The sequence below is a fragment of the Acomys minous genome (genome assembly GCF_964271855.1).
Source record: "Acomys minous genome assembly, chromosome: 15".
NCBI lineage: Eukaryota > Metazoa > Chordata > Mammalia > Rodentia > Muridae > Acomys > Acomys minous.
In genome coordinates, this window is record NC_140497.1 from 902,977 (window position 1) to 927,535 (window position 24,559).

General features: G+C 35.6%; 1 pseudogene across 1 annotated transcript; it reads left to right on the top strand.

The window, feature by feature from the left end:
• Positions 1-23,950: 23,950 nt before the first annotated feature.
• LOC311585043 (large ribosomal subunit protein eL42-like) lies at positions 23,951-24,327 on the top strand (annotated as a pseudogene). The gene has a single exon. The product of its transcript is annotated as a large ribosomal subunit protein eL42-like (transcript).
• The last annotated feature ends 232 nt before the right edge of the window (positions 24,328-24,559 follow it).

Here is a 24,559-nt window from a genome sequence, read left to right on the forward strand (position 1 = left end):
TCCAGTTTAGTCAGCGGGGACAGAAACAAGGGCTCTGAGAACAATGAGTTGGATGGACTGTGCAAACTATTAGTGCGATGGCGTCACACTGACAGCTTCTGAGGCAGAGATTAAGTGTCATCATAACTCCTACTGAAGTCACTGAGAACCACAGAAAACAGCTGACCATCTCGCCTCTCCAGTCACCTGTCAAGGAGAAATGTATAAGGATGATTCCAGAAGCCCAGAGCTCTTGAGCAGTGCAGGCTCTGAGGCCTCAAGGATTGAGTGTGGCACCTCATGTCTGATGCAGCATCCATAATTAGCATCCAGTGAGGATCCTAGGAATTATCATCAAGGGTTAAAACACTCCACTCCTTTCTCCTTTCTCCTTTCACACTGATGACACAGACCAGAAAGAGGGGAACTGAGCAGTGCAAGAAAGAGCTACAGATGAGTGTGGTACAAGCACATGGGAGCTGACATGAGGCCTCCAGAGTGCCTAGGACAGTATTCATGCTAAGCCAAGCTACAGCAAGTTAACCATAGTGTTCAAATTCAGCACATTTTTTTTCAGAATCTCAATCCAAATGGTAATTTGTTTAAATTGCACTGGGGAAATATACTTCACTTTTGGTTTATAGGTTTTAATTGGAGTTGTTAATTAAAACTCCCAATGAACATGATTTGCTACAAAAAGCATCATAAGGAAGAAGGAGTTCAAAACCCACCTAACCAAGGAAGAAATACTGAAGGACCCAATGACGTCATGAATCCAACATACTTTCATTAAACTTCACTTTTTATTTTACTCACTTTTGCCATATTTTACCTTTTAAAAATTCTTAACTCTTGCTTGGCATTGTTGGCACATGCCATCAATCTGAGGCAGAGGCTGGTTCTCAGTTCAAGGCCAGCCTGTTCTACAAAGCAAGTACCAGGAAAGTTATGACTACACAGAGAACCTTATTTAGAAAAAAGCAACTCTTTTGCATAGTTATCTCTTTTCACATTTTATTTTATTTTTATTTTTACATATATTTATAATCACCTCCATCCCTCGTCCTCTTTCTTCCAATTCCTCCCCTGATCCCTATCAAAAAGAAGTACAGCCATGAGACTGCACAACATTCAAACATTTCCAATAAAAGCAGAACATGATCATGTTGTAATATTTGACAAGACAGACTTTGAACAGAATTAGTCCAAAAAGTAAAAAATTTCACTTCACATGGATTAAATGAGCCATTTATCAAGAGACTACTACACTCCTAAGTGTATACCAACAGTTTCATGCACAAGTTCTACTAGGAGGGAGATTATAGGAGAACCCCAACACAACAACAGTGGGCTCCTTCAGTTACCCAGGCTCAGCAATATACTGGTTATCCTAATAAAAATGGAAAAATAAGCATTTGGGTTGAATTATGTCACAGAGCAACCAGACTTACTATATATTAGAGTATATTTTCCAAATATTAGAGAATACACTTCATTCTCAGGGAACCCAGAAACTCTCTAAAATATCTAAAAATGATACCACATAAAGCAGCCACACAAAAAGGGAAATTAAAATGATATTCTGTACTCAGTTCAAGAAATATGGAATAAAATGAAATGTTGACAAAAAACTACATAATATATATATATATACAATCATGGAAACTGAATATCACATGAGTGATGACTCAACCATAAAAGAATCAAGAAAGAAATTGTAAAATTCCTAAAATTGAATGAAAATACTGTGAGTACAATGAAAACAGTCATAAAAGCAGTGTTCATAATTAAAACTATCTATGATAAAAGTTTAGAGCTATCTCAATAAATTATTTAAGGTTATAGCAAAGGACCTACAAAACAAAGAACAAACCAAACTCAAACACTCTATTGAAAAGAAATCATAATGGTGGCCTTCAGAATGATAAAGGATTTTGAGCAAATATACATCCAATAGAAAGCTAATATCCAAAATATATAAGGAATTCAAAAACCTAGATATTGAGAAAACAACTAACCCAGTTACACTTAAACAAATATTTAACAGCCTTGCCATTAGGGAAATGCAAATCAAAAGTACTTTGATACTTTATCTTACACCTGTCAGAATGTCAAAGATCAATAATACAAGCGTAGAGTAAGGAGAACACTCATCCACAGCTAGTGGGATTGCAAAACTGTACAGTCACTATGGAAATCAGTGTGGTAGTTCCTCGGGAAGTTGGGAATTGATAAACCTAAAGACTCAGCTACGCTACTCTTGTGCATACACCCAAAGGATGCTCCATCATACCCCAGAGAAGTTTGCTCAACCTGTTTATTGCTTCTCTACTCATAATAGCCAGTAATTAAACACCAACAGATGAATGAATAAAAAATGTGGTATGTTTACGCAATGAACCATTCACAGCTGTTAAGACAATAAAATAATTAAATTCTTAGATTTGGATGGAATCGTTTGGGTACAACTGGAAAAAAAAAATCACATTGAATGAGGTAACATGGACCCAGAAAGATAGATATGCTATGTGTTCCTTTATACCCAAATGGAAGTGTTTATATGCAATTAGAAAAAAAATATCATCCTGAGTTAGATAACCCATGCCCAGAAAGACAAATATGGTATGTATTCAATTATATGTGGGTATTAACTGTTAAATCAATGACAACCAAGGTACAATCCATAGATCCTTGGTAGTTAGGTATAAAGTGAGGTGGGGAAGATAGATCCTTAGGAAAGGAAAATAGATCAGACAGTTACAGGAGGATTGGGGGAGGCAGCAGTGGGATGGAAGGGGATAGGGAAGGAATAGGAGGAGAAACAGCTAAAATTAAGGGCGATTTGAGGGGTCGTGTGGAATTTTAATACAATAGAAACTTCCTAAAATATATACACTCATGAAGGTGTTTAAACAAAACTGCCAAATAAAGGGAGAGGCAGAAGCCCAACTGGACATCTACTGTCATCAAATGTAGCTTCAGTATTGGAATGGATTACATCGAACTGAGCTGTGCTCAAAGGGGTCTCATGGAACCCCCAAGGAATTCAGCCTGTTGACAAGACCATAGAGTGCTCTCACAATCAAACAAGGCCCTACTGCTAAAGACAGCATATATCTACACAACTCATAAAACACAGAGAATTTGAGCCGAAGCCTATATAGTCTTTACCCCTGTGTGCTAACATCTTCAGTACAGGAAGGAACTCTGAAGCCTCTTAAAGAAGTGTAAACACCAACTTAACCACAAACCCTTTGTGATCTACAATGGTGCCCTGCCGGTAAGATATGCTAGCGCATCTACAGCACAAAGCTTGTAAGAGTAGGCAACCAATATCTGATTGGATTAAAGGCTTTACAAAACTTTACAAAACAGAATCCATAACCAATGCTGCACTGGTAACCAGGATCTTGAGACCAAATAGCCCAGGGACCTAGGATAAAACCAAATACCAATGTTGTACTAAAATGACTCCTAATTACATATGCTATGCTCATGGATCTGTGCCTTACTCAGCCACTACTAGAGATGCTTTCTCTTGCAGCAGATGGAAACAAATATAGAGACTCACAGCCAGACATTATGCAGAGTAAGAGACCTTGACACACTCAGCTCTAAATGAGATGACCCCACCAATTCCTCCTCTCAGGGATTAGGAAACCATTTTGAAGCACGGGTGGAAAGAGTGCAATAGCCAGAAGGATAAAGGACACTGAAAATAAAAACAAAGTCCTCTTAATAAAAATGATCTAAGCACATGAAAACTCACAGACACTGAGACAATATGAATGGGGCCTGCATGCATCTGAAACAGTTGGGCTCCAGGAACTGAAAGGAGATGTGCACACATGCCCTATCCTGAAGCCAGCTACAATCTCCAATTCATAACAATTCACAAATAAAATTTCTGTTTTCTCTAAGGGCGTCTTACAAGGAAGAAGTCTGCTTTTAAGGGTAGGCTGCATTCCCTGCATCAGGAGGCCAACAAAAGCAAACTCAAAGTCATCTTTAGAGGCCCCTTTCCTAGTACTGTCATGTCATGTCATGGATTTTTGTTGTTTGTTGCTGTTCAATTTTACCGTGTGTGTGTGTGTGTGTGTGTGTGTGTGTGTGTGTGTGTGTGTGTGTGTGTGTACATATAATTTTTACTTTTATTTTATTTATATTTTTCTGTTCCTTTTTTCACCCTATATGTCCTTGGCATATATGTCATGTCTCCCAGTTCAGTGCTTTTTGGGATTCCTGAGTGTATGCATGAGTGGCTCTTTGTATATTTCTTGTGCTTTTTCTTGGACTTTATTTCCTTCAGTTTGTTTTGTCCCAGTCTGATAAATTAGTATTTGTTTTTATTATATTTTATTTTATTATTTTCCTTTATAAGCCTGCTTATATTTTAATGGGAGGCAGAAATGGAATGAATGTGGCTGGGAGGAACTGAAGAGCAGTAGAGAGAAGGGTAACCACAATCACAGTGTATTAGGTGAGAACAAAAGCTCTTTCCAATAAAATAAAAATATGTATATATAAATAAAGATGAACTGAATTAAAAATAAAAGAAATAATGTGAGAGCATCTGAATAAAGTGTTGCAATATTAAAATTTTAGTCCAGATACTTGTCCTAGACCAAAGAACTGACAACTTAATTCGGATGGTGAGGCTGTTAGTGTGAAAGTGACCTTTAAAAGAAATCAATTTCTGCATGTGGTTTATGCCTTGTCGTCCAACGGACATGGCCAGCTCCTTCTGTTAGGAAAGTTTGCTTCCTCCTGGACATACCCGTCTACAAGTAAACCTTGTGGAGTTTTGTTCTGGTTGGCAACAGTCTGAACTGTCAGTTTTGCTCAGCTGTTTGCCTGTCACAGAGTTCACTTGATTGAATGTGAAGATTATAATCATTAGCGAGGGGTTCACTGTGGGTGGAATGTGATGTGCTGGTGACATTCTGTTTAGAGGAGGAAGTGGGAATCAGACCTCATCCTTTCCAGCTCAGCACCCAGAGGTCTCTGGGTTAGTTGTGAAGGCCGGCAGCCACTGAGCTTCCAGACTGTGTACTAAATTGCTCCTGCACGCAGTGGGAGACAATTTCTGTACATCTTATAATTGCTGCTTCTCATTAAGTGGGACATATGTGTATTTGACATCACTAGTGTGGCTAATTTAATAAAGTTTGTCAGTTTAAAACCAAATGTTTTTATTGTTACAAGTTTTAGCAAATAATATTTTGTAACTCATTGCTGATATTAGTCACAAATAATACCAGAACATACACTTTTTAACAAGTTAAGTTAAAAGACAGGTATTTTTTTCCCTTAAGGGATCCTATTTAATATGTTTCTATATATAAAAATAAATCTGATTGCTTTAAAGTATATTTGAATGGATTTCACTTAAATACTTAAATTTCTGATCATTGAACTCAAGTAAAAATGTTAATTTGTTTCAGTTATTTTAATTATACTGAATATGACAAAATCAGCCTGTATTTTTTTTTTTACTAAGATCTGACTATTGAAGAAAAAATATGCTTTGATATGTACCTCCTTTTTCAAAGCACAATGTATTTATTGTTTTCTTGTTTTTTTTAATGTAGAAAGCAGGTTATAATTTGTGACTTTCACTCATTTTTTAATGAAGTTTTACTCTAGATACATGGTTATGCCAATCGGCTTACTTCACAATGTGCGTCTTCCATAGTCAGTCACTGGAATCCCAGTAAAGCACAGACCTTCCAGAGTGAGGACAAACAGACCTTACATGTCAAGCTTCATCCTGTTTCAAAAGGAGAACATGAAGCTGTTCAGGAACTTATGTTTAATTGGAAATAGTTCCCAAATTTTAGGCTTAGCCATAGATACAATAATAAATGAAGAAAATCAAATGATTTGTGAATAATGTTCTTTTTTTTAATATTAATAAATAAAAATTTTACTTTCTAAATATAACTTAACAGCCTCAGATAACACCCAAATATGCCTATAAATAATAAATTAGACATGAACACTGATCAAATAATTGCATTATGCAATCCCAAACAGTTTAAAGTTTAAGAGATTAAAAATAAAATTCATAACACTCTTCACCATATTTACACTGTCCTAAAGCAAAATTCAGGTTTAAAAAAATACTGAAATAGGATTTTTACTGAGTAGTAAGGGCCCAGCTTTTAAGGCAATGGGAGTATTATGAGTTTAGAAATTCATCACGACAAAGGGGCTACAAGGAATAGTGATAGTGTTTGAGAAAAAGTTTTTTTTTCTCTCTTTAAGTGTCTGTTATACCCAGAAGACCATGTCTGGGAGAGCCACTGTGAACGTGGACTTAGTGAGTGGCTTTCCAATGCATCCTGGGGTGGTCCTGCTGTTCAATCTTCTGAGACTTTCTATATTTTTTCCATGATTGATGCTGTGCAGAAACATGGGTTTCCTCCTTCCAGGTCACCCAGTCTCTAAGCGGAAGGAAGCTCCAAGAAGGACCATGGCCTGGAGGAAGTCTCTGCAGGTGCTCACTCTAGAGTGCTGACCTTCAGGGTAAATAAGAATGAGGAGGGTTGGTCCAGCACTCTGCTACGTTACTCTAAAACAGTTGTTTCACATATGAAATGTCGTGCTGATTCTAAGACATCATCTCCTGGGGCCACAGTTATTCCAGGACACCTTGTGAGACAGAGGTTATACAGCTTCCTTACCTCACCATAGCAATGTCTTAGGTACCTAATAAATAAATCAGCAGTCAACTTGGGGACATACAAACATGGGGCAGGGTCAATAAGAGGTCTTCAAGAAACACTTCTGAGTCTAGTGATCTAAGTAGTAACATGTGTTCTTGGAGGCAGGAATTGAACACACTAGTAATGACAAAAATAATAAGAAGAAAAGTGATTCCTTTTGTATTTTGCCTATTGTAAACCAGGAAAATTAAAAAAATCTTTAACAAAATAACAAATTTAATTTCTAAATAATTCCTTAATGTGTTACTTTATTTTTATTTTATAAATAAAGGAGCAAAACTGCTAGGAAATAACTATCCAACATCACACAGCCATCAAAAACCTAATCAGAATGAGAAATATAAGTATGGGCTGGAAAGATGGTCAATGGTTAAGGGGACAAGTCCTCCTTCAGAGGACTGGGGCTTGGGTCTCACCATCCTCACCCATTACACCCGTTCCAGACCTGCTGATGACACGCGAGGCGTGGTGTGGCATGCCATTGGTCGCAGCAGCCAGAGGATGTAGGATATTGGTGATTTTGATGCCAGGTTTGTCTACAAAGTAAGTTACTCACAGAAACCCTGTGTTATAAAAAAATTAAATGAAAGTGCAATGATATGTATATGTTTCTGTATCGTGAGAGTTATCTGGAAAGATTGACTTAAATTCTATTGTCTGTTTCAGAACACAGAGAAGTCTGGTGGGTGTTTTCTAGGCATTGTCTCTCATTCATTCTCTTTTTAATCATCAGGTCTTTAGGACCTTACAATGAGCCTATATACTAAATTATAAATTCTAGTGTGTGTGGCTCATCCACAAATATAGACACAGATCTTGGAAATGAGATCTTACCAAAGAGTTGGACTTTGAAGAAACATATTAGAAATACAAGATGAGGCATATGACTGAGCATTTAATTATGCCTTTATGATGTTTCAACTCCGTTTTGGCTCTGATAATCTTTGGACTTCGAGAAAATTACAACTACCTTTTGAAAGGTGAAATAGAGACATCCTTTATCCCTAGTGTTCCCATCGCCACACAAGACTTCGAGTGAAGTGATATCTACCAACACTTTAATCACGTCTTAGAAATGCATAATAACTGATGTATCATCTGTGTACAATCTACTTAAGGATCCCTTTCCATGCTTCTGATTAGGCTCAGCTGATACAGTGCTCACCTATAACACGTGAAGCCTGGGATGGAATCATAGTGCCCTTGCTGTGGTGACACATGACTGCAATCATAATATTTGGGGTTAGAGGTAGGAGTTCAAGGTATTTTTTAGGTATATAATATGTTCTAGCCCCTCCTGGGTTTTTATAGACAATGACCAAAGAAAACAAACAAATACAAAGGCCTTTAATCCTTTCTCACAGTGCGGAGGATGGATGTCAGAGGTCTTGGGTTTTTTGTTGTTGTTGTTGTTGTTGTTGTTATTTTTTTATTTTTGTAATGATATTGAGTATTAGCCATCAGGTCTCAGCAAGCCTCTTCTGCCTATTCCTTCTGCTCTTCAGTGGCAAGCAAGCTGACCTCAAAGATTGGCTATAGTTCCCATTTATGCTCCCAAAGTGCTGCCACTACCTGCTCCCAATTTCTTGACATCTCTATTGCTTTTGCAAAAAGACCCAATTTTATTTGTCTGCTTGTTGTCTGTTTGTTGGAAAGGGTCACATTGTGTAAACCTGGCTGGCCTGGGACTCCTTACATAAACCGAAGTACCCTTAAACTCAAATACGCCCCTGCATCTGCCTCCCAAGGGCTGAGATTATAAGTGCGTCACCATTCCCAGTGAGATTCGGTTTTTAGACGGTGTTGTTGTATAAGTTTTGACTTACGTGTATAGACTTAGCTGAAGGAAACTTTTTTATCAGCCTTCACTTATTAGCCAGGCTTGATGATACTATCACACTTATTAGACTAAGGTGGAGATTGGCTAGATTTCCATGCCATTTTCTCTGAGTGTTTACGACATTCGTTAGTTTCCCTGGCTCCCTCTCTTTTCTTACCACTTTCTTACTAGGAGATTTCCTTTCCCATTTCTGAAATGGAGTCATTGTTTCCTGTTTTGTTTTTTTTTGAATCCATGCCTTCTGGGGCTTACTTTCCATTCAAGTTTCTCATTTAATTTTGTTCCTCACTAAACAATATTTTACCCATCTCATCACCTCAACATATTGTTCAATAACCTGAGGCAATATGCTTGCCACAGAGGGTACTACATCACCAGGCCACTTCCTCAGCTTCAGTCCTCATCACCTTTCTATTCCATTTGTGCCATGTTGTATCCAGTGCACATATACCCATAGCTGACATCATTTAATTCATTTTCATAATCATTTTCCTTTGATTAACTTTATGAAATCCATCAGCTCAACTCACTGTAATTCTCACTGGTTCACAGACACAGGCTTCTACTTACAAAATCCATTTCACATGTTAGCAGCCCTCACGCTGCATGAAAGGACTTTTGGCAAAGGTGTCAGTGTCTTTTGGAGCATTTTTATTCTTTATTTTTCTGGTGTTGCTCACATCTCAATCAGTTTTTTCACTGACTTATTATGGATGTGACTCATCTCAGGTAATGCATTTTCTCTGAAGGATTGACCTTCATCTTAGAGTGGTTTATTATAGGAAATTAAGCCCTATTATTAGAAATGGTCCTCTAATCTCTTTAAAAGTATCTTATTGTTTCATAACATGTTGTCTGAAATAATCGTTGTCCAATAGAAAATATTTAAGTTTTTACGTTACATTTTTCTATATCTAACATTTTGTCTTCTGAAGAATGACTCTCAAAATTGCAAAATATGAGACCCAGCTTCCTTTTAGGGCACTGTGCTTGCATAATTCATGTGAGGTATGAATGCATAAACTATGGGGCATATAATTTGTGAAGTAATTTATAGCTCACACCCAATCTTCTTCTACCCCCTCCTCCACTTCTTCCTCCTGTTTTTCTTCCCCCTTCTTTGCAGCTGTGCTACAATATGGCCATGCCTGAGACATCCTGTGTTCTGCCAAAATCAGGCCCTCTGACCTTCAATAAAAGACCACCAGCAGATAATCTGCACTTCTACTCTTAACTCACTCTGTAAACTTCCATTCCTTCTTGATAGATCCTACCCCGAGAGTTCTATTTTTAGTGTTTATATCCTCCAGTGTGATTTCAGCTCATTGCTTCTGAAAATGAGATGTGGGTGAACATACCTTCAGACTTCCACAAGACAAATATCCATTGTTTCTGAGGAATGATACAAAAGTTTTTATTTCCCACACACTCACAGATAGAGAAACTGACAGTGTATAGGACCCAAGTAAATTCAGCAAGAATTTAGCTGCCAAAATGTGGGTAGAATATCTATCCATTCTGTTTTGATTATGGATTCTGATTTAACCGATAATAGCAAGGTAACTTTGTATAACCTGTGTCTATGATTTAAGCTTCAAGAAACTTGTCCTATAAAATGGCTCAGAGGAGGGGAAGAAAATAATATAATTAAAAGTCTCTGTCTATTAAAAGATAAATGTTCAATATCATAAATGCCTCCTTTTTGGCTCTCTCTGTCCATTTAAACTGTGAGACTTTTATGCCTATTGCAAGCATTTGTCTTTCACTTTCTACAACTTTTCATTTCTGGCTTCTGTTTTTCATTATGGATTCTCGGGATCTGCCCATTCATTAATTGATAATCAATTGGTGATCTTTACACCCACATAGTCACTCTAGAATCTTGATAACTACAACAGTTTCTTTCTGAAATATTTTTTAAAGATCTATAATTAGCATGTTTCCATAAATTGGTAAAATCCTGGAAATCAGTAGTATTTTATAAGGTGATTCTGTTGATCTCTCTGATTTTAGCATAGTTGATATAGCAGGAAAGTAAACCTGTTTGTCCCTCAGACATCGCTATTCTAGAAAATACAACTAAATTTTAAAGCAGTGATTATCACTACCCTTCTTCGAATCATCACATTTCTGTAGGGATTTGTAAAGTTTTAATTGCCTCCTTGAATGTAGTTTGTCGAATCATAGGGGACATGACAAAGCATTTATAGTCACAACGATAATATCACTAGTTATGAGAAATCTGGCATGTGGGTAAAAAACAGGGTCCATTGGGGAATTTGGTATCATAACCAAACAATAAGACATGGCACATTTGACAAACAACCTTAGACACAAATTCCTGTCCTAATTCTCTATTTAATGTCTGTTTTTAAGTAAAGGTGTGGAATCATTTAATGATATGTCCTACTGATGGCCCTGGCCTCTCTTCCCTTCCATGTTATAAATTATAATGTAACTAACTATGTCAATATTTTCACTCATTCCACTTGACAGGAAGATTTAATCCAAATTAAGTAGTTTAATATTTATATGATTCATAATAATCCATTCAGATGAATTTTGTTTTTAATTAATTGTTCTTTTACTATCAATTAAAGGAGCCATAAAGCACAAGCATGAAGGTAGTGCCCTCATGTCATCTAATGAATAAACAAGGGGTGCATTTGAGCTCTACATTAATCAGTAGAAAGTATAACATGAATTTTATAGCAAACCAAAGTCAGATAATGATTTATTAATGAATGGGAAGCGATACACTTTAATATTTTCTTCCATTCATTCTGTGTTAAGTAAGGCACATTATTGTGATATAAATTTATTATAAGCCTTATTATTCACTATTTCAAATTACTTTCTTCCTTTCAAAAATACCATTTTTGCTTACAGTGTGATACTGCAGCTAGGTTCAATGTCATATGAATATTACACTTTATTCTTTTCTTTTGAAACAATGGAGCCCGCACTGGTTTGGAACTTGCTATGTAAACCAAGTTGACCTTGGATGTATAACACTTTACCTCTCCATCATATGTGCTGAGATGACAACTGAACACCACCACACCAGACCACAAGTTCCTCATTATCTAAATGTCTGTGACTTAATAGAAAATATTATGCTAAAAGCCACCTCAGGCTACTTCAGTTGTTATTATTTTGGTTTAATATTGGAAAGGTTTTACACTAAATTTTATCTTGGAGTAACATTATATATTTAAGTTTTATGTGTAAGAACAATTTTTACTCCTTGTAAGTTTTTTAATCAGGTAACTTTATCTTCAAGTAAATTTAAGACTTTTACAACTGCCTGCTTCTCTACAAATAGTCAAGCTGTAATCTGTCTGCCGTGTACATACATGCCCTGGAATTTGCCGATCTTTTGTGCCTTTCAGACATTTGTTCAGTTTCAAGGGCACTTCTTGCTGCATTTTGTATTTTGAGATCTGCATTCAAAGCCAGGTATTTTTCAACTCTTTTACTAGTATAAGAGAAAATAAAAACAATGTAGACAATAATAATTTATTATAGAATACTTTTTCTCTAAAATTATGCCTTTAAATTTAATTTGTATGTCTCAGTTGCATTAAACATTAATATGGCCTGGTTCATACAAATTATTTTGCTAAATTTCTTGAGGATGAAAATTTCTTTTCATTCTCTTTGTTTACTTTAGTGTTTCCTATTTTTTTCTGTGTGTGGATAATCTTCAGGAAATCACTGAACCAGTGAGTTACGCCATAAATGAGAATGATACTAGTATAAAGTATAAAAAATTTAACCAAACAATTAACAGGCCTAGAATGCATACCATCATATAAGTCAAACAATTGATTTATTTTATAGAAAGAGAGAACAATCAGGAAATATGGATTGGTCATGGACATATTATACATAGATAGTAGGGAGATGAATGGAAGATTTTTTAAAGTATATAGGTGCATAGATTGGTGAGAAAAATACAGAAGAATAGATGATAAATAGATAAGATAATAAAAAGGTAACATTATAGCTCTATGAACTAGATGTATGAAGAGAGAGAGAGAGAGAGAGAGAGAGAGAGAGAAGGAGAGAGAGGGTGTTGCTAGAGAAACAGATTCATTGAGCATGAAAGCCAAAATATTTCATACCTGAATGTTTCCCCCAAGTTATTATACTCTGATGCAGCAATCCCACAGTTGAGTATATATTTTTATTAGAATGATTAAAAGATATCGGTACTTCAAGTTCACTGGAGCATTGTACATAATAGCTAAAATATATAATCAAGCTAAGCATCCATCTACTATAAATTAAAATAAAGAAAATATGATATTTGCACACAGTAATATAGTATCATGACATAAAATGATAACCTATAATTTGTGCCAATGCAGATAAACCAGGAGGATATATGGTTACATAAAATAAATGAGACACACAAAGATAAGTTACATTATTCCACCATTTGGAACCTTCTTCGATCTCTAGAGGACCATATGATTAGAAAGGGGTTGTAGTATGCTGTTTAAGGAAATGTGAATATCTTATAATGTTGAGAAACTACTTGCAGTAGTAATATAATTTGAACTGGGTCCATCCAGAAAATCCAATGTGTTCTGAGCTTTGTTTAGCTTTCTGAGAGGCACTGGTCTATTCTATCAAAAGCACTTTTTGGTTGCATGGATTATATTATTATTGTTGTTGTTGTTATTATTATTATTGGATTTTAGAGACAGGGTTTCTCTGTGTAGCCTTGGCTTCCTGGACTTACTTTGTAGACTAGGCTGTCCTCAAACTCACAACCATCCACCTACCTCTGCCTCCCGAAATGCTCAGACCACACCTGGCTAGGATTATTTTAATATCTTTCTGCTTGTGTACTTTTTAGGTTTCCAAAGATAGTATAAAGAGTATAAACACAGATAATTATAATTCTTGTTCACATTATATTCACAACTATAAGGAGACATTTATTATATAGGATGTGTCCACAAAATATCTGTCAACAGACTGACAACACCTTCAATATTTATTGCATGAGACGATTTTAACTGATATTCTGCATATATTTCCAATATTATAATTAATTGGACATCTGAATGAACATCATTATAATGCTAACCTGTTACAAAAATTAATAGTTCTATTAATATCTTTATTACCGTTTTATAGTTATATATGTAATTATCACAGTTGTGTCACTAATTTTATATAACAATTTTATGTTTTTTAATACTATTTATATTAACTTGTGAAAATTAAAGTTCAAGTGTGCATCTAAGTAGAACTGTATTCATAGTGTGAATGATTTTTTCCAATGGATTTGTATTTTGTATCAATAAAATTTGGTATAAATTGATAATAAATTAGTTATATTCTCTTGTGTAGACAAGCTGCTGTGTTTGAAATTTAGTTATCCCTTCCACCCTCAATATTTCTTAGTTATCTATAGTTCATTGTGAAAGGTTGAGGCCTTGTGGGCTTTCTTATGTCAAAGTGGCCTTGTTAGATTTTATTTTTAGCATTGTTTCTCTTGCTTAATTTTAGGCAGATTACACAAAGAACATTTCTCCATTTCAATATTCAGGTTTTACACTGATTAACTAATTTAAAATCTTCCCTCGATATAGGACATTGATTCTCTTTATTTTGTTTCATGAGAATGTATCAGGAAAAGATAATATGTTCTAATGAAATGTAGCTTAATGTAACGCAGCTAAATCTTAGCATTTAATTTAAATGGAACTCCTCTGTAATTTTAAAATATAGCCATAATAGCATTCACACTAGTTGCTGTACTATATTTCCCATTACTTATTGCTAAATTTGCACATCTAAAGCATGTATGTGCACATGGCCAGATAAATGCAAGTTCATGCACAGAGTATTATCAGGAGAAATCTATCCAATGCAGAAATCCAGACAATGCCTCTTTGTGTCTGAAGATAGATACATCTGAGAACAGCTGATACAGGTATCACAAGTGTTGGAGGAAGAACCCAGTTAGTATGCTAATTCTGAGTCCCCTCTAAGCTTCAACTCTGGCATAGTGCATCCTTTTGCTCTGTCTAACACAAGTCCTTGAAATTCTTCACTGCAAATGTCCATGGCCAATGTAGTAAGAAAAGTGGTGGGAACAATAAAAGTTATGAATTCATACCCAGACCACTTCATACCACATAATGATTGTGGGTGGTCCTCAGCCATCATATCCCTGTGAACATACTCATCAGGAAAGTGTTGCTGTTTTACATATGCAGTCAAATATGGGAAAAAACTCCAGCCACCACACTCATATATTGCCTATGACATACATTCCATAAAAACAGAACTGTGCTCCTTACCACAGTCTAAATTCACAGCAACCACAATATTAGTTTTCACCAAAATATCAGTTCAGTCTTTCTCAAAATGAAAATGAAATTAAAATTTTGTTCAATCATTTATCAAGATTTAGAATTCTGGAATAATCCCAAAGTCTCCCAGAAAATAGACTAGACTTTAAATTAACAAAAGATATCAAAGAAAATGAGAAATTCATGAATAATTGCTTTGTTTTTCATGTTTTATCATTTCATTACTTAAATATCAAAGACTAAACACCTATGGTACTAGTCCAAAGAGCAGGGAAGACAGGGGTAAGAACCAGAGTATTTAACAGAGGCTCACATGGACTCGCCGCTCACATAGCACAGCCCTGGTCTTAGCAGTGCACTACAACGTTGCTCAGTGAGCACTGTGCTTCCATAACTCCTTCAAGAACTTTCCAGTTACATGCAGTTTCCTCCCTTCATCACAATGTCAATGTGATGCATTGAGAAAAAAACGGAGGCTAGATGCAGCTACTTGATGACTTAAAATGTCATACTTCCTGTTTTCTTTCCTCTTGCCTTTTCTTTCTGAGGTAAACTCTTACTGTTTTATGCACATAAGCCTGGTAAAATGCTATTGACTTCACAATGGAGAGATAACACAAGAGGCCTATTTCCTTGTTCTCTTGAGCTGAAAGACAAGTAAAATATAGTTGCCTGGAAAGTGGTTAAAGAGACTTTCTACAAAAAAGTTACTCAAGACACTTGAGTAAATTATTGAAAATGTTTATTTATCTGTATGTTGTAAATATACAGTCACACATATTATATATGCATATGCACACATGCTTGGATGTGTGTGTATATGTGACATATGAGCATAAGATTCATAAAGATTCATATGAGTCTCCCTACTCTTAGAAAATGGTTAGGTTATAGACTAGGTAAAATTATTGAGTCATGTATTAAATAATATTTGTAGCTAATTTATGAAGTTTCAAAAATGAAAATTAATGTACAATTATTTTTATTTATCTTATTGTTCTTGTTACTTTTAGAAACTATGTTTTCAATAATAAGTTCTCCTGTGGGTTAGTTCATTTTTTATTCAGTGTCTAACTAGTTGAGAATAAACACATGGCAGGATTCTTTTCAAAGCAAAATTTTTAGAGTTGTACTAATATTTACCACATTCTAGCCAAAGTTCCTGAATTAGAGTGAAACAAATCAGTTCCTCACTGTGTCAGGAGAATGGCGAGGCAGGAACCTTTGCAGAAACAATAGAGTCATCTGCCAATTTCATGCCCCCATCTAATTCGATGTGTCAGGCCCTAATCAGCTCTGTTTCACAGCACTCTGCTCCATGAAAGCACATTTGTTTAACCACAACTTCTGCTTCAGCATGACTGGAGAGAGAAGAACGGAGCAACCCAGGCATAGCTCACAGGGTGTGTTATGGGCACTGAGTGAATCCATCATTTGCTGAAGAGGCAGAGAAGTGACGGGCTCATTCATGCCTTAGAGACATTTTTAGGTCTATTGAAAATTTTAATCTGTGCACTCTGGATGAACCTCCGCACTCCTTAATTTAGTCCATGTAACCTTGTGTGGAGTCTGTCTAACTCAGATAGGGCCAACTGGCTTCTGTAGGAGGCAAGCCCTTCGAGCAGTTTTCTTCTCCAAATTCATCCTGCCTTGAATTTTACACATACACACTCACACATACACACATAAGCTCCATTTACGGGAGGATTTCAGAGTTAATTAAACACTGAGTTTGTTTCTTTAGAAATTGCACATGCCTCAGGGTTAAGGAATAACATTCTAGCAACTACTTTAATTTAGGATTAAGCACACTGTGCATTTGCTGTGGAAATTCTCCTTTCATAAGTACACATCTATAGAGATGGGAAATTTCATCTCTCTCCTACCATAAAATGTTTTAAAAATACGTTAAAAATATGCCAAAAGATGCTGCACATCAGCAGATTCAAAACCACTCTTTTATGTCACCGGCCCAGAAACAGACAAGTATAGGAGGCTGCTGGGAAGGTGGCTGCTCAGATGATAAGGCCCTGACTTATTCTCCCAACAGATTGCAGGGTTGGGGTCTCTTTGCTATGATTTTCCATGGTGACCATCTCAACTATTTAATGTTTACAAGTATTTTGGTCAATTATATGTCTGATTTTTATTACAGGATGAGCAAGTCAACACTACAGTGCATCATCTGACTCCTACAAAATGTATTAAGGGTGTCTATGGAGAGTTTTTTTTTCTTAATTTTCTGAAGGATGAGTCTTGAACAAGAGGCAAATGGTGAGCAGCAGCAGAGTACAGCAGCCTCACAGTGCCCTGCACAAACTTACTTTGAAATACAGTACCACAGAATCTGTATGTTTATTTTAATACCGTGAGGTCATTTTCATGAACATCTTGGAACATTTTTTCAAGAATACTATACTTTGAAAAATCCATATCTTAGGCAATGTAATGACACAAAATCAGGAAACATAACTTATATGAAATTTAGTAAACACAAAAAAGAAGACAAATGTGCAATTGAAGACGGAACGACCCCCCAACCTTTCTCTGTTTATGTGTTTAGTTTAAATTATTAGTGAAGTGCACATGTTCATCTAAATGTGGAATGTTTCTGTCCTTTTCTGTGCTTTTTCACTGGCCATAAAGTTTGGAATAAATCAGCAAAGTTTGAAATAAGAATAATTACTATAATATTTGAGGTAGAGATACAATGAGAAAACACTTGCCATTTTCTGTAGGTCAGAAGAGCACAGGGATTCCTGGAGGTAAAAAGTTCAGTCTGTGAGGAAGAACAGAGACATCCAAAGGCCAGAATGGATACAGTGAAAACAAAACGGCCCTGAGGCCAAGTCCAGTAAGCCCTGGTCATAAATCTTATTAACCAGGGGACATTTCAAGATTTAAAAAGTGAGGGAAAAACGTTTGCCCTACTTCAGTCTTCTCATTTTCTTTTTCTTCATTACTTAAGTTTCTTCATTACTTAAGAGAGAGAGAGAGAGAGAGAGAGAGAGAGAGAGAGAGAGAGAGAGGAATATAAAAACCAGAAATTCTAAAACTTCATGCTTTCATGATATTCATAATCAAATCAAAGTCCTTTGCCAAACTTATTTGTTGAATACAAATTCTATACAATATTTGGAAGAGGCTTGGATATCCTGCACTAACTGGAAAGATTATATATTTTGCCAGTGTAAATTTTTCTTTCTTCTAGGAAACAGGTTCAGTATTCAGAGAATATAACAGTATATTATGTGACTTCTATTGTTTGAGCTAATGAGATTAAAAAAAAAGTCACTCTAAATGCATCGTCTGTCCAAATCATCATCCAAGGCTTTATTTAATTCTGGAAGATTCTCAATTTCAGATTTTACAGGTTTTAGGAATTTTCCTTCCTGGTTTCTATGAAGCATGCATTAGGAAAGGAAGCTAAACAAACAGAGGTGATCTCAGTGTGAGTGAGTCAAGGCTACTCAAAGCATGGTAACTAGGAAATGCATCTTCGTGCCTAAGAGAAAACTAATAGCAAAATGGCTAACTGTTAGACCTGAGAAAAACAGCACTTTTGTAATGCAAACAAGAAAATGACTAATTAGCACATAAGTTCATAAAAGTTAATTATATTAAGGATTATTATGTGTATAACACAATATAATTTCATAAACTTCAAATCTATGCATGTAATGCAATGTTCTTTTAATAACTATAATTTTGTGTGTCATAAAAATATTTTTTAAAGTGAAACTATAGGATTGTGAAGAAACAAAACAAGCTAAGGTTTGTTAGCTCATAATAGCTAAAAATATTTCATTTTCCTGTTTGTGTTCCTGATCGGCACTTGCAATCAGTGACAACAAGGGTGCACACAGGGAGATTGAAGCAGACGAATGAGCAAGATTTGACACGTGTGGCCACTTGCAGTGATGTTCATTTTCACTGGGTAATTACTGTATCCACAGATATTCTTCAGGACTTGGTTCATTGCTAGCTTTGTAAGCATTTAACCATGCATTGCAATTTAGCTGATTAATCAGAGCTCTGAAGTAAATTTTATATCTGTAATGAAAGTGACTTCAAGCCACTGATTATTTTTAAGTATAAAATGTATGATAAATTTCATTTTATGTAAATTTCTCTAATAATATTTTCAAAATTAATACATAAAAATATTCTCATAGGTCCAAGTTATAATTATAATTTGGGTGCTTGTGAGAGTAAGTATGATCAATATCTTTATTCAATAATATTTTTGTTTTATTTGATTATTAGTGTTCCAAATTCTTTAAGTCAGTATGAATATCTTTATATAATCAGCTATTTCTCATATATTATAAAAATTTAGTTCACAGACTCTTAAGATTACTTCATTTGTATTTTTGCATATGTGTCATCTAGTTGTATTAAACTTAATATAGTGTTTTACTCTAACCTCTACTCTGTATAAGTACTTATAAAAGTTGCTTTTCAGATGATGAAAATGTCTCCTTGCATTTGTTTTATGTTGTTCTGCTTTATTTTCAATATCATCTCTTGCAATCTTTCTGTATTACATCTGCACTATGGTGAAGGGAAGAGAAAATTTAATCTCATCTTTTAAAAAGTGGCCTCAGGCTATTTAGAAAGTAATATATCTTTCTTTTCACTTTTACATTGTTGTCTTAGTGTGTACAAAATTCTATAAATTTACTTCCACATCATTACAGCTTCCTCTGTCCAAAAAGCACAGCAGCGAGCATTACAACTTTAAATGTAGCTCATTCATAACTCGTGCTTACTGTGTGCACTCAGTTTTTCTCAAACTCTCAATTTTAGCCTTTCATGCTTTTTTTGTGTTGCTTTGTGTGTAAAAGATAAAATAAAGATAATTTTTGTTGTTTTGACTCTGTCACTTGGTTTTTGGCTTTGGTAGTGAGTGAGTATAAAAATATATTTCACACTGAACTTTGCTGTGAACTTCACGGCTTCATTTCAGAATGATTATTCCAACAGTACAGAAGCTCAGTGAGATACACAGACCTCAAGCCTAGCTCATATTTTGTGAGTGTTGTTTTTATTTATTTGTAAATTATTTTATAAAACATTTTATAAAATTAAAAATGAAGCATGGTTCAGTAGTTGGTATACATGTTGCTTCATTTATAATGATTTTTAAAAGAAACCTTGGTGGATTCTTGTCCAATATTTCTCATCATGTGCTTGTTAATTTCTTGTTAATTTTGTTTATTTTATATCACAGTATTTTATGTTTCTTTTAGCAACACATAGCATCTGGAGAGTTTATATTATTTATACCAAGTTTTTATATCTTCCACTCTCCCTACCCCCTCTCTCTATATATGCAATTAAATATATTATATAGTATATTGTGTATATTATTCTAAGTTAATATTTTTCACATTTAGATCAATGTCCTATGGAAATGTTTCTAGATGTTCAATTTTCATCTAAAATGTTTATTTATACATATGTAGTACAAATTTATATAATGTAAATACACTATAAAGTTAATCATTAGAAAACACAGATACTTATTATAAAGGGTTATAAAATTAGAGTTTATATGCCTCTTATTTATAATTATTGTAATTTAAAAATTTTTTGTCTTATTTATCTGTTGTATTTCTTTCATTTATTTATCAGATGTCACCTGTAAAGTTCATTTTTTTAGTTTCAATATATTGACTAATTTGAAAGTTTATCCATGACATTATATTTCTGTTCAGTTAGGAGTTGCAGCATTATGCTCAGAATACCACTGTGGTCTTTATTATGACCAAGGAGAGGGCTCCGAAGTGCTGTGCCTGATGTCATGTTTTTGGCCAATGTTGAGACACTTTTGACACCTCTTTGACAGTCCTTATTCCTTTCATAATACATAATTAATTATTATTTTGAGTAGATGTCCTTTAAGACTTTTACTTTTCAGTACCTAAATTAATATGTTGTATTAATTTAATTTTATGATGTCAGAATTATCTTTTTTCCAACTGCTCGTTTCTTTCCCATGGTCTAGATTACTGTCTAATTGGAGCAGGTAAACTGATCCTCTGAATGTTTATTTTTGACCAGGTCCATTCTCTCCTTATTGTTATATGTTTGGGGTCACATAGAGTTCCACCAGTCTTCCTTGCTTTGATTTTAGTAAAGGGGAGGCTTTAAAAAAATAACTGGCCAGGACCAAAATCAGAGTTCTCTAGGTAAGGCATCAGTTTTATTAGACCAAGGATTACAAAGCACAAACCCCAAAAGTTATAATTTTGGGAGGCCAAATTACCTCATGTGCTGTTTGAATGTAGGCAAGACTTAATTTGTAATTGTAACTGAGGTTCAGCAGGTGTCTCAGCCATCCATGCAAGCAAGCATTTCCTACAAAAGTGGAAAGCAGCCTCTAGCCTGTTTAATCTTGGGATCTATTGCCTTGTAAGAATATCTGAGTGAAATATCTTACAATAATGAGCCGTTTTTAAGAATAGCCCAACTTCACCAGGAAATCATCCATCTTGACTAGGTTAGCTGACAGGATACAATCAAGGTAGGAACAACTTTCTCATGGCTTTTAAAACTAAAAACAACTTTGTTTTTACAAGCATTTACAGCATAGTAAATGATCCTCTAAACATAATCCTCACAATCACACTTATCTGTAAGTTCACATCTACAGTTTTCTAGATAAATCTCTAATTGTGCACATATAATAAATTAATCAGAATTCTTACGTACAATAAACTTACTTTTCTACAAATATATGTCACAACCCTCCCCCTCTAAAAAAAAAAAACAACTTTATTATGGTCTGAAGTCTTTGAATAGTGAAAACAATTCTTTCCTTTCTGTTTCTGTGTCCTTTTGTTTACTCTTGGGCCTCATGATTAGGGGTCAGGCAGCTAAAACAAGCAAGCTGCGGGGTGTTGAATGAAGAGCTGGAAAGCCAGCCCTGAGGAGGTCCCCTTACAGTCATCTGAGCAGGCATCTGTCACGCTGGAGACTGGAATGCACCTCTGATTTCGGAACACTGGAAAAGGAGGGCAGGACTTCAAGAGCAGCACATGAGAGCAAGGTGCAGCCAAGCATTAAATGGGCTCTAGTGGATAACCTTGAGCAGGGACAAATTACCATCTCCTTCCAAAGAGGCTGGGAACTTGTGCTCATGTATGTTTTCCAGATTGAAGAATGCTAAGACTAGTTAGCATGTTCAGTGACACATTCAGATTGGGACTGACAGACACTCCCATCTTTATGAAAAAATGACAAGACATAAGCAATCTCTGATAGCAAACTTTCTTTTACTCTAAGTTAGTTTGTGGCACTTTTAACACTTTCTGTTAGTTTCTCAGCCTAGAATTGGGCGAGAGTGTCTGTTCTTAAAGAGCAGTGCCTTGAAAAAGAAAGCACATAGGAAGACCATCTGACCCAGTGAGGCAAAGGCTGAAATCTGGTAAAAGAGAAGCTTATCTGTTCTTGCTATCATAATGTTCACAGTATAATTTAAATTTTATAAATTTTCTTTCTCAATTTGCAAATTAATTTTAAATTAGTAATAATATGTGGATGTTTTATTGAGTTTGAAATTTTCCATTCAACCTCCTTAGTCATCAGGGAAATGCCAATCAAAACAACTCTGAGATTCCATCTTACACCCATCAGAATGGCTAAGATCAAAAATTCAAGTGATACCACATGCTAGCAAGGATGTGGAGAGAGAGGAACACTCCTTCATTGCTGGTGGGAATGCAAACTAGTACAGCTACTTTAGAAATCTATCTGGTGCTAGCTCAGAAAACTGGGAATAGGGCTTCCTCAAGACCCAGCTATTCCACTACTTGGAATATACCCAGAAGATGCTCCAGCACTCAACAAGAAAATTTGCTCAACCATGTTCATAGCAGCCTTATTCATAATAGCCAGAACATGGAAGCACCCTAAGTGTCCCTCAGTAGAAGAATGGATAAAGAAACTGTGGTACATGTACACTATGGAATACTACTCAGCTATTAAAAACAAGGAATTCCCGAAATTTGTGGATAAATGGATTGAACTAGAAATGATCATAATGAGTGAGTTAACCCAGAAGCAGAAAGATTCAAATGGTATATACTCACTTATATCTGCATACTAGCCCAAGGGGCATGTCCCATGAAAGTCTTCACTAACCAGGAAACTGGGACAGAAGGGAGGACATCCTATTGGGACTCTAGATGAGAGAAGCATGGGAGAATGGCAAAGTTGAAGGATCCAGAGGATCCTAGAAACCTACAAGAAGAACATTATGACAGGCAGATTTGGGCCCAGGGGTCCCGCTCAAATTATGGCACCAGCCAAGGACAATACAGGCTGTAAATTTCAAACCCCTACCTAGATCTATCCAATGGACAGGACATGCAATGGGGACTGACTTTCCCACGTACTCTGGTGCCTCATACTCTGGTGACTCATGATGTCCCCTGAATGAGGAGACCTGGTGGCACTCAGAGGAAGGATAGCAGGCTACCAAGAAGAGACTTGATACCCTATGAGCATATACAGGGGGAAGAGGTCCCCCTCAGTCACAGTCATAGGGGAGGGGAGTAAGGGGAAAATGGGAGGGAGGGAGGAATGGAAGGATACAAGGGAGGGGATAGCCATTGAGATGTAATATGAATAAATTAATAAAATACAATTTAAAAAAAAGAAATTTTCTGAGAGAAATCAATAATTTTAAAGAAATATTTTGAGCCATTAATTTGGTCCTAAAAAATAACAACCACATTTTTTTTAGATGTGAAATAAGTATTCACTATTGAAATACTGACTACGTATATGTCAAAGAAAAATCACCCGCAATCTGATAAGCCCATGCACAATTCACTTAAGAGCTTTACTTTGATTTTACAAATAAGTATTCCTCAATATATAAGAATGTGTTTGTGTGCACTGTGCATGAATTAAGAATGGATTATTCTTACAAGAGCCAACATTTTCAATAAATACAATTTATTGAAATGAATTAGCAAATTTTATAGGTGCTAAACAAACATATTTCTACTGCCCTTGCTCATTTGATAGCACTCTCTTTTTTTCTACATAAACTTATTATGTTTGAAGACAAGAATTGTGAGGTGAATGTTCCTAAGACCCACTGGACATTCTGCAAGAAATGTGGCAAGCACCAACCCTACAAAGTGACACAGTACAAGAAGGGCAAGGATTCTTTCTCTGCCAGGGAAAGCACTGTGGTGAGAGGAAGCAGAGCGGCTGCAGTGGGCAGACTAAGCATATTTTCCGCAAAAAGGCTAAAACTACAAAGGAGACTGGAGCGTGTTGAGACTGGAGCGTGTTGGGACTGGAGCGTGTTGAGACTGGAGCGTGTTGCGCCCAACTGCAGATCCAAGAGAACGCTGGCTATTAGAGACGCAAACATTTTGAACTGGGAGGCAATAAGAAGTGAAAGGGCCAAGTGATCCAGTTCTAAGGCGATGTTGTTATGAAGACAATAAATCATGATCTTTGAGAAAAAAGAAAGAAAAGAAATTAAACTTCCTTGTACAGTTAATTGTCCAGCAAAATATAAATCGGGAGATCAAAACTCTATTATTTTTCTCCACTGGATATTATTCCATTATGATTATTAATGAAGTTTGGGGGTTTTGCATACAATTTATTGGATATTATTATATATAGGAAATGTTTTTATTTTGTGTTTA